The sequence below is a fragment of the Schistocerca americana genome, chromosome 2, assembly GCF_021461395.2.
Source record: "Schistocerca americana isolate TAMUIC-IGC-003095 chromosome 2, iqSchAmer2.1, whole genome shotgun sequence".
Classification (NCBI taxonomy): Eukaryota; Metazoa; Arthropoda; class Insecta; order Orthoptera; family Acrididae; genus Schistocerca; species Schistocerca americana.
Genome location: NC_060120.1, coordinates 552,881,412 through 552,894,838, shown reverse-complemented (window position 1 = coordinate 552,894,838; position 13,427 = coordinate 552,881,412). Strand labels below are relative to the sequence as shown.

The 13,427-nt window shown below is 42.1% G+C and overlaps 1 protein-coding gene across 3 annotated transcripts in view; it reads right to left on the bottom strand.

Moving 5' to 3' along the window:
- Positions 1-13,427, bottom strand: part of LOC124594866 (cilia- and flagella-associated protein 300-like) — a 152,561-nt gene that overhangs the window by 42,691 nt on the left and 96,443 nt on the right. The gene's annotated exons all lie outside the window — the stretch shown is intronic.

Below are 13,427 nucleotides of genomic sequence, written 5' to 3'. Positions count from 1 at the left end.
GTCCACCAGCAGTTTGTGATCAGTAAGAATGAAGAAAGGAAGGCCCTTGATGTCAGTCCGGAAATGCTTGACAGCCTTGTACCCCGCCAGAAGCTCTCTATCAAAAGTGGAATATTTCTTCTGTGCTGTAGACAGTTTTTTGGAGAAGAAATGAAGTGGTGTCGTCTTTGATCCATGGTGATGAACAAATCAGCAGACGGATCAGGGTGGGCGAGCACTACTGTGGGAGCTAAAGCTGTTTTAAGAGCCCAGAAAGCCTCTAGCATGGGTTCAGTCCAATGGACTGGTTTAATGTCCAAAGTTTGTTTGCCAGAGAGTGAGTCCGTCAGCGGGCCCTGCACGGTGGCGGCAGAAGGTAGATGACGGCAGTAGTAATTTACAGTACCTAGGAAACGTCTGAGTTCTTTGTACATAGCTGGTGGTGGCAATGACGTGATAGCCTGCACGTGGGATTTGGGAGGCTGTATTCCATCTGCGGAGACAGTGTAACCCAGAAATGTCACAGAAGACTGATACAATTGCAATTTTTCTTTGTTGACCTCGACACCGCTGGATGCCAAAGTCTGGAGGACATGGGATAAATGATCTTCGTAGTCTTCAGTCTATTTGCTGAAAATGAGTATGTCATCCAGGTATGCAAAGCAGAGCTCAAATCGTCGCAAGATTGAGTCAATGAAACGTTGCCACGTTTATGCCGCATTCTTTAAACCGAATGGCACAAAGTTGTACTGGAACAAACCAAGCAGCGTGATGATCGCAGTCTTTGGAATGTCTTCTGGCACTACGGGAATCTGGTGATAAGCACATTTGCAGTCAATCACACTGAACATTGTGGCGCCCGATAACATATGAGTGAAATCGTTTATGTTTGGCACAGGGTAATTTTCCAAGACAGTGCGAGCAATTAAACATCTGTAATCACCACACATTCGAAAAGATCCATCATGTTTGGTGACGAGGTGAATTGGTGAAGACCGATTGCTGTCCAATGGCTGTAGAATGCCTGCCTCCAGAAGTTCGATAATTTGCTGTTGGGCCATGCACAACTTAATGGGGTTGAAGCATCTAACCTTGTGTCTAATAGGAGGACCGGCGGTGGTAATTAGCTTGTATGTCATTCCGTCAGTGACAGAAGAGACTGAGAACTGCACACAAGGCTGAGTAACGTTCTGATGTGGAGTTTTGGGATGAGTGGGGCGCGATGAGGCATAGCCATTAGCGCGAGTGGGAATAGGCAGCATGAAAGTCACATGCCTATTACGCGAGCGTGGTGTGTGCTTGTTTGTAGAGGTCGGCTGCATGCACAGCACGGAGCAGAGTGGGGCGCACAGTGACTGTCTGTTGTTAACTTTACCTTGGGTAACCAGCACGGGCGAGAGAGGCACTGGCGTCACACGAGGGACAGTGATGGTTGCCGAGTTGCTTGGCTGGCATGCGGGAGAGGCGGAATGTTTATCAACAAACGGGGCGGCTGCCTGTGTAGTGGGCATGGTCATGCTGCGCGAGTGACTGCTATTAGAGACACTGTTTGAAACATGAGGCACTGAACATAGTGGGCGCTTAGGCAGTGCGGAGGTCACTGAATGCGAATCGTCACATGCAATGAATGTTTTCGAACTAACCTGATGATTGTTCGAACTGATGCTTTGTGATGAAGTTCAATCTGGTGGAGGAACTGTGGATTGCAGTTTCAACAGTGAGGTGTGGGCCGCAGTGAGCTCATTATAAGTGTGAGCAATGCGTTGTTTCAACTCGTCGTTCTCCCGGTGGATGTGCACCACTCAGTTATATTCTGAAAGTGGGTTAGTGACACAGGTCAAAATCTTGCCCGCGATAGTGGAACACTCACGAACTAAATCCCATGTTGTGACGGAAACGGAACGAGGAGTATGGATGCCGGAACACAGTATCTGAGTGTTAGACAGGTGGTGTAACACTGAACACTGGACTATGTATGGGGAGAGCTTGTAATGGGACAAAAAATCCATAGCAAGAATTGGTTCGTCGATGTCAGTAAGGTAGAAGGTCCACGGGAAACGCAGAGAAGGAGATAGGTGTACCATCACTTTCACAGAACCGACAGTTTGTAACATTCATACGTTGACAGCTCGCAGGAGAGACTTTGTCGGGAAAAGTTGGTAGGAACCAATGATTGACGTATGATAGACACATCATTGCCAGTGTCAATTAGGTAGACAAACTGGGATGAAATGTCTGTCACATATAAACGACCACTCAGCCGAGGGGATGAGTGGACGGAGTGCAATGTTAGGGGACAGGGGCTGTGAAGTTCTCCGCAAAACTCGACTTCACTTAGTTCCTGCGGTCGGCATTTGGGTGTTGGCAAGGTAACCTGCACTTCTTGGCCTCAGCCCCAAAAATCTTGTGGAACCAACAGTATGGATGAGCCGGATGTGGTGGTGACTGTGATAGCGGGGGAGGCTTGTCCTTGTTGATCTGTTCTGGGATGTAAGCCGGGATGTATGGAGTGTGGGCAAGTCTTGAGTGCTCAGAAAGAGGAGACAGCGAACGAATACTGCCTGGCAGCGTAGAAGGCATGGAAGCGAAACGGGCCCTGCCCCTGCCTGCAGACGGCTGGTAAACAGGAGGTGTAGTGTCACACAGTGATGGGGGATGAGCTGGGTGTTTCTGGTGCAGGAGCACATGCATCTGATCTGCAATGTGTAGGCAAGAACCGATAGACTCAAAAGAGTGCAGCATTAGGTGTATCTGTAGGTCGGTAGGTAACTTGGCAGACCACACCACATACAGAGTTACGTCTGGCATCGTGTGTTCACTCATGGGTAACCTGAGGCGGCGCCAAAGCTGTGATGGAGTGCATTCCCCCAGCTGCTCCTCGTACAAATCTCGATTATCAATTCCTGTGGCAAACAGGCAAGTCGGTCCAATATCATTTTCTTGGCGAACTCGTACTTTGGTGGCGGTGGAGGCGAAAGTAGGAGATCACAAATTAAATCCAAGTGGTCATGAAGATGTGTGACCAAACATACGAACTTGGAGTTTTCATCAGTCACTTGATGCAGCTTGAAGAGGTGTTCCACCAGTGCAAACCATAAAACTGGATTGTCCTCGTTAGGGGAGGTAGCTTGGGTAGGCGGCCTGGAGGTGGAGACGAAGGTGGCTTCAGCGTGTCTTGGAAGGCCTGCGGTCCCACTGCACAAGAGTAATGCTGGGTCTGGCATCACCGGAGCGAAAATGTTACTAGCACACACATTCGGAACAATGGCTGGTTGTAATGTGTCTGAAGACACCCAAAAACATGATGCAGCAGGCACGGTCGGTACCGTCGGAGTAAACAGGTAACTGGCACGTAATGTGGGCCTGTAAACTGGACCAGAAATTGCAGTAATAGCACTGACATTGTCCAACTTGGAAATGATGCAGAAGGCTGGCACGGCAGATGCAGATGGTACTGCGGAAGGAGCGAGCGATTGTATGGTCGGAATCGAAGCCCCCCCATGGGTGAGGGGGAGGGGCTTAGGGGGAAGATGGCCTGGAGCTTAAAGTGGCAACAACAAGAGTTTCCCATGCTCACTGGCCATGCACCCTTTGTGGTAGGACCATAAAACACTGGTGAAACCTGTTGGCAGTCGCACTGTCATAGTACAACGTTACTGCGTGAAGAGGCTATGTTGGGTGCAATCGTACCCACGTGGTCGCGAAACTGGGCCACCGATCCAGTGGTTTGTTCTGGTAAACTGGATGCATAAAAACGTCTGTTACTGATTTGAAGGAAGGCAAGGCTGGCGTAGCTTTGTAATAGTTGACTGTGTGTGCATTTTGCACAAATGGCAGCGTTGCACATGGCACTACTGTAATCGACGTCGTGGCGCATAGAGGATCAAAGCAAGTGTGCGAATTTCGGTCCCTTTGAACTTTGTACGAGTGCTCGATCACCACACTATTTAGTAGATCATCCACTTCACTTTTCAGTTGTTGTTGTGTGTAATCCAGTGAATCAAAGCCTGAGTCCATTGTTTGAGGTAACTGCGTAACGTTTGATCATTGTGGAGTTGCTAAAGTAGAGGTTACCCTTGTCGAAGATCACAGATCATTGTCCGTTAGCTGTAAAATAACTGACAGTGGAGGGTTGTGTTGGCCTGGTCGTAAGAGCTGGGCCTCCAAATCTTTCTAAAGAATGTTCGGTGAAGTAGCCATGGCGTCGGATGTGAAACCTGTTGATTCTATATGACCGGCACGGAAGTCACGGAAGACTTAGAACTTTTTGACCAAGGTCAGCAATATGGGATTCTGGTTATGGATCATAATATATGTAATAAACAGTTCCCAAGTTTCCTATATACACATATACTTTACGATAAAGACTGATACACATGAACACTGCATGAAGTACAAAGGCAGACTGAATTAAACATGGCAACTCATCCGAGCAGTTAATATTCCAAAGATTGTAATTTGTGTGGTCAATGTGACCTATCAATGCCACAAATGCAACAGAAATCTTCAGCCAAGAAAGTGGAGAGGACTCAGTCTGCAACATAATGATGGTTTTTTTTATGGCTACTAATGCAGCAGAATAAGAAAGTGAGGTCATTTATGCCTATATGTATGAGTATTAATAAACATATATGTAGGAGACTTACTAATAAAAGTATCTTCATGATTTTTAATCATGTCCAGGAACATTTAATTTTGGGTAATGTAAATGAGATGTTTTAGCCATTTGTCTGAAATTAAAAATGTTGTTATGACAGTGCATTCCCAATGGGGCAACTCATACACAAAGATTGCTCAATCATTCAACATAGCCAGAATGATTAATAAATTGGCAAGGCTTAAACACTACTGTTTTACTACATGTTGGTATATCACTTCCTCAGAACTTTCAGAATATTTGATAGACTGAAATTAGTAACTCCTCTATCATGCCCTGAGGACCATCCAGTACTGACCAGCTGCCATGTCATCTTCTGGCAAATCACATTATTTTGATGTGGTGTAGAGGAGTATGCAGTCAGAAGACTGCTCTCCCCTCTACAGTGAAATTTCCAGGTCTTGGAGGTGATACTTCCCATTCAAATAGCTTCTCAATTAGGCTCATGAGGCTGTGTGCATCTTCTTTCAGTACTTTCACCAAACAAAAATCCCTAGCAGCAACAGAAATTGAACCTGAGTGCTCTAAATGGCAGCCAAACCTACAGACTAACCAACAACAAAGATGGACCAATCTGGAGGTAGGCCAGGAACTGTTAATGATTGTCATTGTTTTCCCTTTCTTTAATAGTGGCTTACTTGTTGCTGGTATATATGACGTCCCTCCTAAGAGCCACCATGTACATTTTCCATGGTGTTTTGACAAATATTTTTGTAATATGTTGCTGGAGTCAGCCCAAACAAACACTGCTTGTAACATCTTGCCTGTGATGCACAGTTTTGGTGGAAAGCTCTGTTTTTTTTTCCCATTACAAACAAAACTATTTCTAAAATGGGATTTTAGATGCCCATTTGACAGAACAGAACCAAATTAGTCTAGTGCTATATTCATTTTATCATTATGTATTGGCAAGGGCAGTAAAATGTAAAGAACAACCAGTACACCAGCAGAAACTAAGCAGTACTGTTGCGTGGCAGTAGCAGGAAATGTTGGGCAGGGAGGTGCTGTAGTTGCTGCAGTACCAGTTATTTTTCACACTTTACTGTTCCTGTTAATACATATTCTACATCTACATATATACTCTGTAAGTCACTATACCACAACTAGTTGCTGCCTTTCTTGTTCCACTTGCAGATAGAGTGAAGGAAAATTGACTATCTATATTCCTCCATATGAGCCTAATTTCTCATATCTTATCTTCATGGTCCCTATGCAATATATATGTTGGAAGCAGTAGGATTGTTCTGCAGTCTGCTTCAAATGCCAGCTCCCTAAACTTTCACAGTAGTGTTCTTCAAAATGAATATCTTCTTTCCTCCAGGAATTCCCACTTGAGATCCCAAAGCATATCCATAACACTTGCATGCTGATTGGACCTGCTGGTATCAAATCTAGCAGCTCGCCTCTGAACTGCCTCAGTGTCTTCTTTCAATCTAACCTGGTGTGAATCCCAAACACTTGACCAATACTCAAGAATAGGTCACACTAGTATCTTACAAGCTGTCTCCTTTATGGATGAACAACACTTTCCTAAAATTCTCCCAATAAACTGAAGTTGGCCATTCACCTTCCCCACCACAGTCATCACATGCTCGTTCCATTTCTTATCACTTTGCAACGTTATGCCCAAATATTTAAATGATGTGACTGTGTCAAGCAGGACACTACTAACGCTGAATCCAAACATTACAGGTTTGTTTCTCCTACTCATATGCATTAGCTTTCATTTCTCTACATTGAGAGCCAGCTCCCCTTCATCACACCAACTAGAAATTTTGTCTAGGTCATCTTGTGTCAACCTCAGTCACTTACCTCTGATACCTTCCTGTACACCACTGCACCATCAGTGAACAACTGCAGCGTGCTGCCCACACTGTCTGCCAGATCATTTACGTATATTGAAAATAACAGTGGTCCTATCACATTTCCCTGGAGCCAACCTGATGACAGTCTTGTCTCTGATGAACACTCACTGTCAAGGACAACATACTGGGTTCTATTACTTAAAAAGTCTTCAGGGCAGTTACACATCTGGAAGCTTATTCCAAATGCACGTTCCTTTGTTAACAATCTGCAGTGGGGCACCATGTTGAATGCTTTATGGAAATCTGGAAATATGGAATCTGCCTGTTGCCCTTTATCCATAGTTCACAGTATATCATGTGAGAAAAGAGCGAGCTGAGTTTTGTACAAGCTATGCTTTCTATAGCTATGCTGATTTGTGGACACAAGCTTTTTGGTCTCTATGAAATTTATTACATTCATACTCAGAATATGCTCCAGAATTCTGCAGCAAACCAATGTTAAGGATATTGGTCTGTAATTTCGTGGGTCTCTTCTTTTACCCTTCTTATATACAGGAGTCACCTGCACTTTTTTCTAGACATTTGGCACTTTTCACTGGTCAAGAGACTCACGATAAATACAAACTAAGTAAGGGGCCAATGACATAGAGTACTCTTTGCAAAACCGAATTGGGATTCCATCCAGACCTGGAAACTTACATGTTTTCAACTCTTTCAGTTGTTTCTCTCCACCAGGGATGCTTAATACTATGTCATATGTACAGTACTCTGTGCAATGGTCAAACGACAATACATTAATATGAAATCAATAAAATGAATATCACACTAGACTAATTAGTGAGAATTCTATTGAATGGCCAAATAAAATTACACTTTAAGAGCAATTTTGTCTGTAATGGGAAACAAGCCACTGCTTGAAACTTAGTAGCAGATTAAAACTATGGGCCAGACTTAGACTTGAACTCAGGACCTTTGCGTTTTGCAGGTTAAGTGCTCTACTGACTGAGCCACCCAAGCATGAGTCACAACCAATGCTCAGAGCTTTACTTGCACCAGTATCTCAACTCCTAACTACTATCCATCACAAAAGTTCTCCATGAAACTCACAGTATTAGCTCTCCTGGAAGAAAGGATATTGTGGAGATAAGGCTTAGCCACAGCCTGGGGGATATTCTCAGAACAAAATTTTCACCCTGCAGTGGAGTGCACACTGATATGAAAATTTCTGGTAGATTAAAACTATGTGCCAGACTGAGACTCAAACTCAGGACCTTTGCCTTTAACAAGCAAGTGCTCTGCAAAATGATCTACCCAGTCACGACTCATGGCTCAGCCTCACAGCTTTACTTCTACCTTCCACACTTCACAAAAGTTCTCCTGTGAAACCTGCAGGACTAACATTTCTGGTAGTAAAGATATTGTGGAGACATAGCTTAGTCATAGCTTGGGGGAAGTTTCCAGAATGAAATTTTCACTCTTCAGCTGAGTGTCTGCTGACATGAAACTTACTGGTAAAGTAAAACAGTGTGCCAGACTCAGACTCGAACTCAGGATCTCTGCCATTTGCAGGTAAGTGCTCTACTGTATGAGCTACCCAAGCATGACTCACAACCCATCCTCTCAGCTTTAGTTCCACCAGTACCACATCTCTTAGCTTCCAAACTTCACTGACATTCTCTTGCAAAACTTGCTGGACTAGCACTTTGGGAAGAAAGGAAATTGCAGAGACTTGGCTTCACCACATCTTGGGGGACATTTCCAGAATGAAATTTCCACTCTCAAGTGGAGTGTGAGCTGATATGAAACTTCCTGCCAGATTAAAACTGTGTATCAGGCCAAGAATCAAACTCGAGACCTTTTCCTTTTGCAGGCAAGTGCTCTACCAACCAAGCTACCCAAGAATATCCCACGACCCATCCTCACAGCTTTATTTCTAGCACTATCTAATGCTTGGGTATCTCAGTTGGTAGAGCACTTGCCTGCAAAAGACAGAGGACCTAAGTTTGAGTTTTGGTCTGGCACACATTTGTAGTCTGCAAGGAAGTTTCATATTAGCACACCCTCTGCTGCAGAGTGTAAATTTCATTATGGAAACTGATGCTTTTGGTCAACACTGGGTACTTCATGCAAGTCATGACGAGCAGTATTTGTCTGGGTTGCCTCCTGGTGGGCACTAAAAATGCACTGTTGCTTAGGTACAAGGGAAGATCAGAAAGTAGTGCACAATAATTTTATTACCAAGAAGTTTAATACTCACAAAGGAACTTACAACTGTTACCTACTCTTCTACATAGTCACCAACATTCTCAACACACTTCTCCCATTGTGGTACCAGTTTCAATATGCCCTGTTCATAGAATCCCATTTGATTGAAGTATAGCCATCTGCAGACTGCTGATTTCACTTCCGCTCTGTCAAAAAGCATTGACCAGCCAGGAGTTTCTTCATGAGACCAAACAGATAAAAGCTGATGAAGCAAGGTCTGAACTATATTGTCACAGAAGAAGCTGAGTAGCACTGTGGTGTAGTGGTTATGATGCTAAACTGTTGCATGGAGGGTCATGAGATCAAAACTCACCTGGACTGTACAATTTTAATTTCCATATTTGGTTTGGGTACATTCTAGAAGTATACACAAATATCAAGAATCATTGTACTCAAATGTTCTGTAGCTGTATATATACTGTATGTGTTAATGGCCAGAGGCAGTTTGCTCCACACTCTTGTATGTGCAAGTGCTGAATAAACCTTTGTTAAGTGAAGTTAGTGTTCATCATTCATCTAATCGCAACTTCTTCTACGTACAAGATGGTGGATGCTGCAGCACCTCCCACCCGAATTGGGCGATTTTCTGAAGAACCAGAGCAACAACTTGGGGGTGAATATTGTCATGAAGTAGTTTGACACCGTCAGCATTGACGTTGTGGTGTTTGTTGTGAAGGACAAGATGCAACTTAACCAAAGTTTTAATGGAGGCTGCAGCATTCACAGTGTTCCTGTGTTCACCAAAGTCACACCATTTATATCCCAGAACACTGTCACAAGCACTTTCCTAGCACTTTGAGTCACTTTGAATTTTTTTCATATTGGAAAACTAGCATGTTTCCAGTCCATAGAGGCCTGTTTGGTTCTGGGTGTGCTGTAATATTCCCATGACTCACCACAAGTGATGATTGCTTTGAGAAAGTCATGCCCTTCTGTTGTGCAATGCATTACATGAGCCAAGCTTGTCAACATCTGGGAAATGTTTTGGAATAGGGCATATGTCCATATGAAATACTTTGTTCAGAATGTCTGATATTATCACCCCTCTAAGCTTGTACCTTTCTTCCTGGCTCACCCTTTATATACAGTATGTACAATTTATCTGAAGACATCAAAATATCTTGAAAACTACACATCAGATTGAAAAAATTTACAGTTCAAATTTGTTTGTGTCGATGGGCAATATACAATGATGTGGAATTTGGCTGCCCCCGCACCCTATGTGTTGGGGTGCAGAGGGGGAGGAGAGGAAGTTTGAAACTTCAATGGGAACCCTCATTTTTTATTTCAGATTTAGATTCTATGAACAAAAATACATAAGTTTTCTCTGAAAATTTTTTTTCATTTCATGACAGATGATTCTGTAGTCAGAAAAATCAAAATAAGTAGAAAATTGTACGTTTCAAAAGGTTATCCAATGACACTTGAATTAACCCCCCCTCCCCCCAATCTCCATACTGTGAGGGTAAGAGAGTCAATTTTTCTTAACTTTTAATGGGAAACCCCATTCTCAACATTATTTTCCTCTGACCCATCAAAAGTTGTAAAATAATTGCCTGCCCTGTGTCATTGGATAGATTGTTGAAACACAATTTTCTTCCCATTTTGATTTTTCCAGTTACAGTGCCATCTGCCAATTACCAAAAACACATTTCAGCTAATACTTATGTATTGTTTCCATAGAACCCAAATCTGCAATAAAACTTGGGGGTTCCCGTTTAAGATTTCAAAGTTGCCCCCTGCCCCAAGACACAGGGTGTGATGGGGATTTGAGTTTGGTATCACTAGATGTCCCCCTCCAAGATGAACAGATTTTTATTATAATTTTTTTATGTGTCCAGTGTATTGTTTTTGACATATTTCGATGCCTTCAGATGAATTGAACAGCCTGTATATACATTTTCATTTTCATTGGCATAATTAGAATTAAGAACATTATTTTGGAAAATTTGAATCCTCAATAACTGCTAGCAGATTATTGGAATGTGAAACACTGTCATTAATATTTATGCAAAGGCTGTTAAGATTTCATAAATTAGGTATGTAAGTGCCTTCAGTATTAGCTGTATGTATCAGCTCCTCAGTACATTTTTTGTCAATCATTTGATAAACAGCTTTCCATATTTCTCGTATTTTCTATACACATAAACTGGGCCAATCAATATCTGTACGTATTTTTTTAGCTTTAAATATAATTTTTCTCAAAAAATTCTCTCCTACTGTTTGAAGTAATTGCAAAATGGACTGGTGTTTGTAGTTTTCCTTATGTACAAAGGACACGGTGGACCTACAGTAAGTTTATATATCAACTATGAGCCACAGTTAACTTTTTTGATAAAAAAGCTTAAGACAAAACAGTGTTACTAGATGGTCATGGTCCGATTTATTGTCAACACTACTAATGTGGTTTACTTGTTTCCTAGCAATGCTTTAATGTAACAGTATGAATGTTATGGTACCGTATATTTTTGTTGGTTATGTTGCCATTTGCATACAGGACACCTATTAATTTGGCCACTAGAACTAGATCTGAGTTATGGTACACCCTGGGTAGAAAAATTATAAAAATTGATAAACTAATAAAGAGATTCTGAAAAGTTGTAAGACAGCCACACGAGAAAATTTATTAGGTAAATCACTTTGAGGAACAAGTTAAAACTACCTAAACAACACTTGCTCAAAGAGTTGAGTTGAAGAGCAAAAGTTCAACATTTTGTGTGTTGTCACCTGCATTATAAAGATAAATCATTAGCAAAATTATGAGATACCTTCCCTGTTGCAAACTGAGTGCACTCACACAAAATGTGCATATTAACACATGTACACCACAAGCACTGCAAATGGTGGATATTCTTGCAATAGGTTGAAACCATACATTAAACGGCAATATTTTACCTGAAGAAATGTTAGTAGCACTTAATTTCACCTCTCTGGCTAGACAGGGTGATGAGACTGTTGGATACTAAGTTATATGACTACAGTTTGTTTTCCCTCACTTCCATTCACATCTCTCAATGATGCATGATGCTTCTCCTGGCCACGGGGCTACAGCAGGTGATTTTGTTTTTCGAAACTGTAACTATTGTAAATGTCTCTTTGGTTGCTGCATCTTCCAGTTTGATCCAATACCCTCAAAATTGCATACATATCCCTCCACATCATGAACCAAACTTGTTGAGTGGGCATATTCTGAGAAAATGACTGGGACAAATCAATGAGCATAAACATCATCTCCCAGCTTACACTCATCAATATACCCAGTATGTAATTGTGATGACTGCATCATTGGTTAAAATTTTGTTTGAAAAATGAAATCACTAGCATTATTTTGTCAGTCTGTTGTAAATCTAAATTAACTTTGGGCCTCTGAGCGTTCAGGGTGGCAGCTGATTCCACTCTTGTATAATGACTGAAACTGGCTCCACACCAAGTACTGCAAAGTCTTGCTTCGCATTTTGTTGCACTTGGGCAGCTGGTGAAAGTGATGGATGAGTGACTGACCAGATGGTGTTTAGGATCAGACAAGAACCTCTATGTTTGATACACCATGAGAAATCACTGTCAAATGGACAGTAGTTGCTAACCATTCTTGGTGCAGCAACTGGAATGGGACTGATTCTGTAGTTGCTTATGGCCAGCCTGATCAACTCATAGTGAACAGTGTTGATCTTTTAGACTGGCAGATCTTGCTGATGAGTATTTATTTATTTTTATACAATAAAAAATAAGTAACCACATGAAGGCTTTATAAAATGGGGCATGTGTTTTTTAAAAGATCTTCAAGCTGAATGCATAAGACGCTTCAAAATGCTAAGTGTTTTGAGGAACCACATTTTAGGTCCCTCAGTTGTGGCTTCCAAGTGTGTTTCTAATCAAACTTGAGGCCCAGAAACCTAAGCAAACCCTTCATCTACAGAATACTGTTCATCATGACTGAAATTGACAGTAAATGCTCCTAGAATTCCACTGCTAACCTGAAACTGCTGCACCATCTACTCTTTCAGCCTCTTCATGAATACCTGTAATTGATATGTTGATATTACAGAGGTTAGCCTATACTGGCTGCTTAATCATGGACATAAAGCCAAAGTGTTAACAATGAGGATGCTCCCCTGAGAGACATATTCTGCCACTCAAAACTGTCTTAGAGAATTTCCCATCATGATATCTGTAGTAGTTAAAAAACAAGAAGAAACACAAAAAGATGAGAAGAAATGCCTGAAGTTCCCAATAATGAAGTTTTCCTGCAATATTATGCCTTCAAGTCGTATTGTAGACATTCTCAAGATTTTTTTAAAAATAAATAAATAGCCTACTTAATGATTCCTCCATAGGATAGCCTCCAATATAATTATGCCCAGCAGGAGAAAATTGTCAATGGTGGTGAGATACAATATGTGATCAAAAGTATCCAGACACCTGGCTGAAACTGACTTACAAGTTTGTGGCACCCTCCATCGGTAATGCTGGAATTCAATATGGTGTTGGCCCACCCTTAGCCTTGATGACAGCTTCCACTTTCGCAGGCATAAGTTCAATCACATGCTGGAAGGTTTCTTGGGGAATGGCAACCCATTTTTCATGGAGTGCTGCACTGAGGAGAGGTATCAATGTTGGTCAGTGAGGCCTGGCATGAAGTCGGCATTTCAAAACATCCCAAAGGTGTTCTATAGGATTCAGGTCAGGACTCTGTGCAGGCCAGTCCATTAAAGGGATGTTAT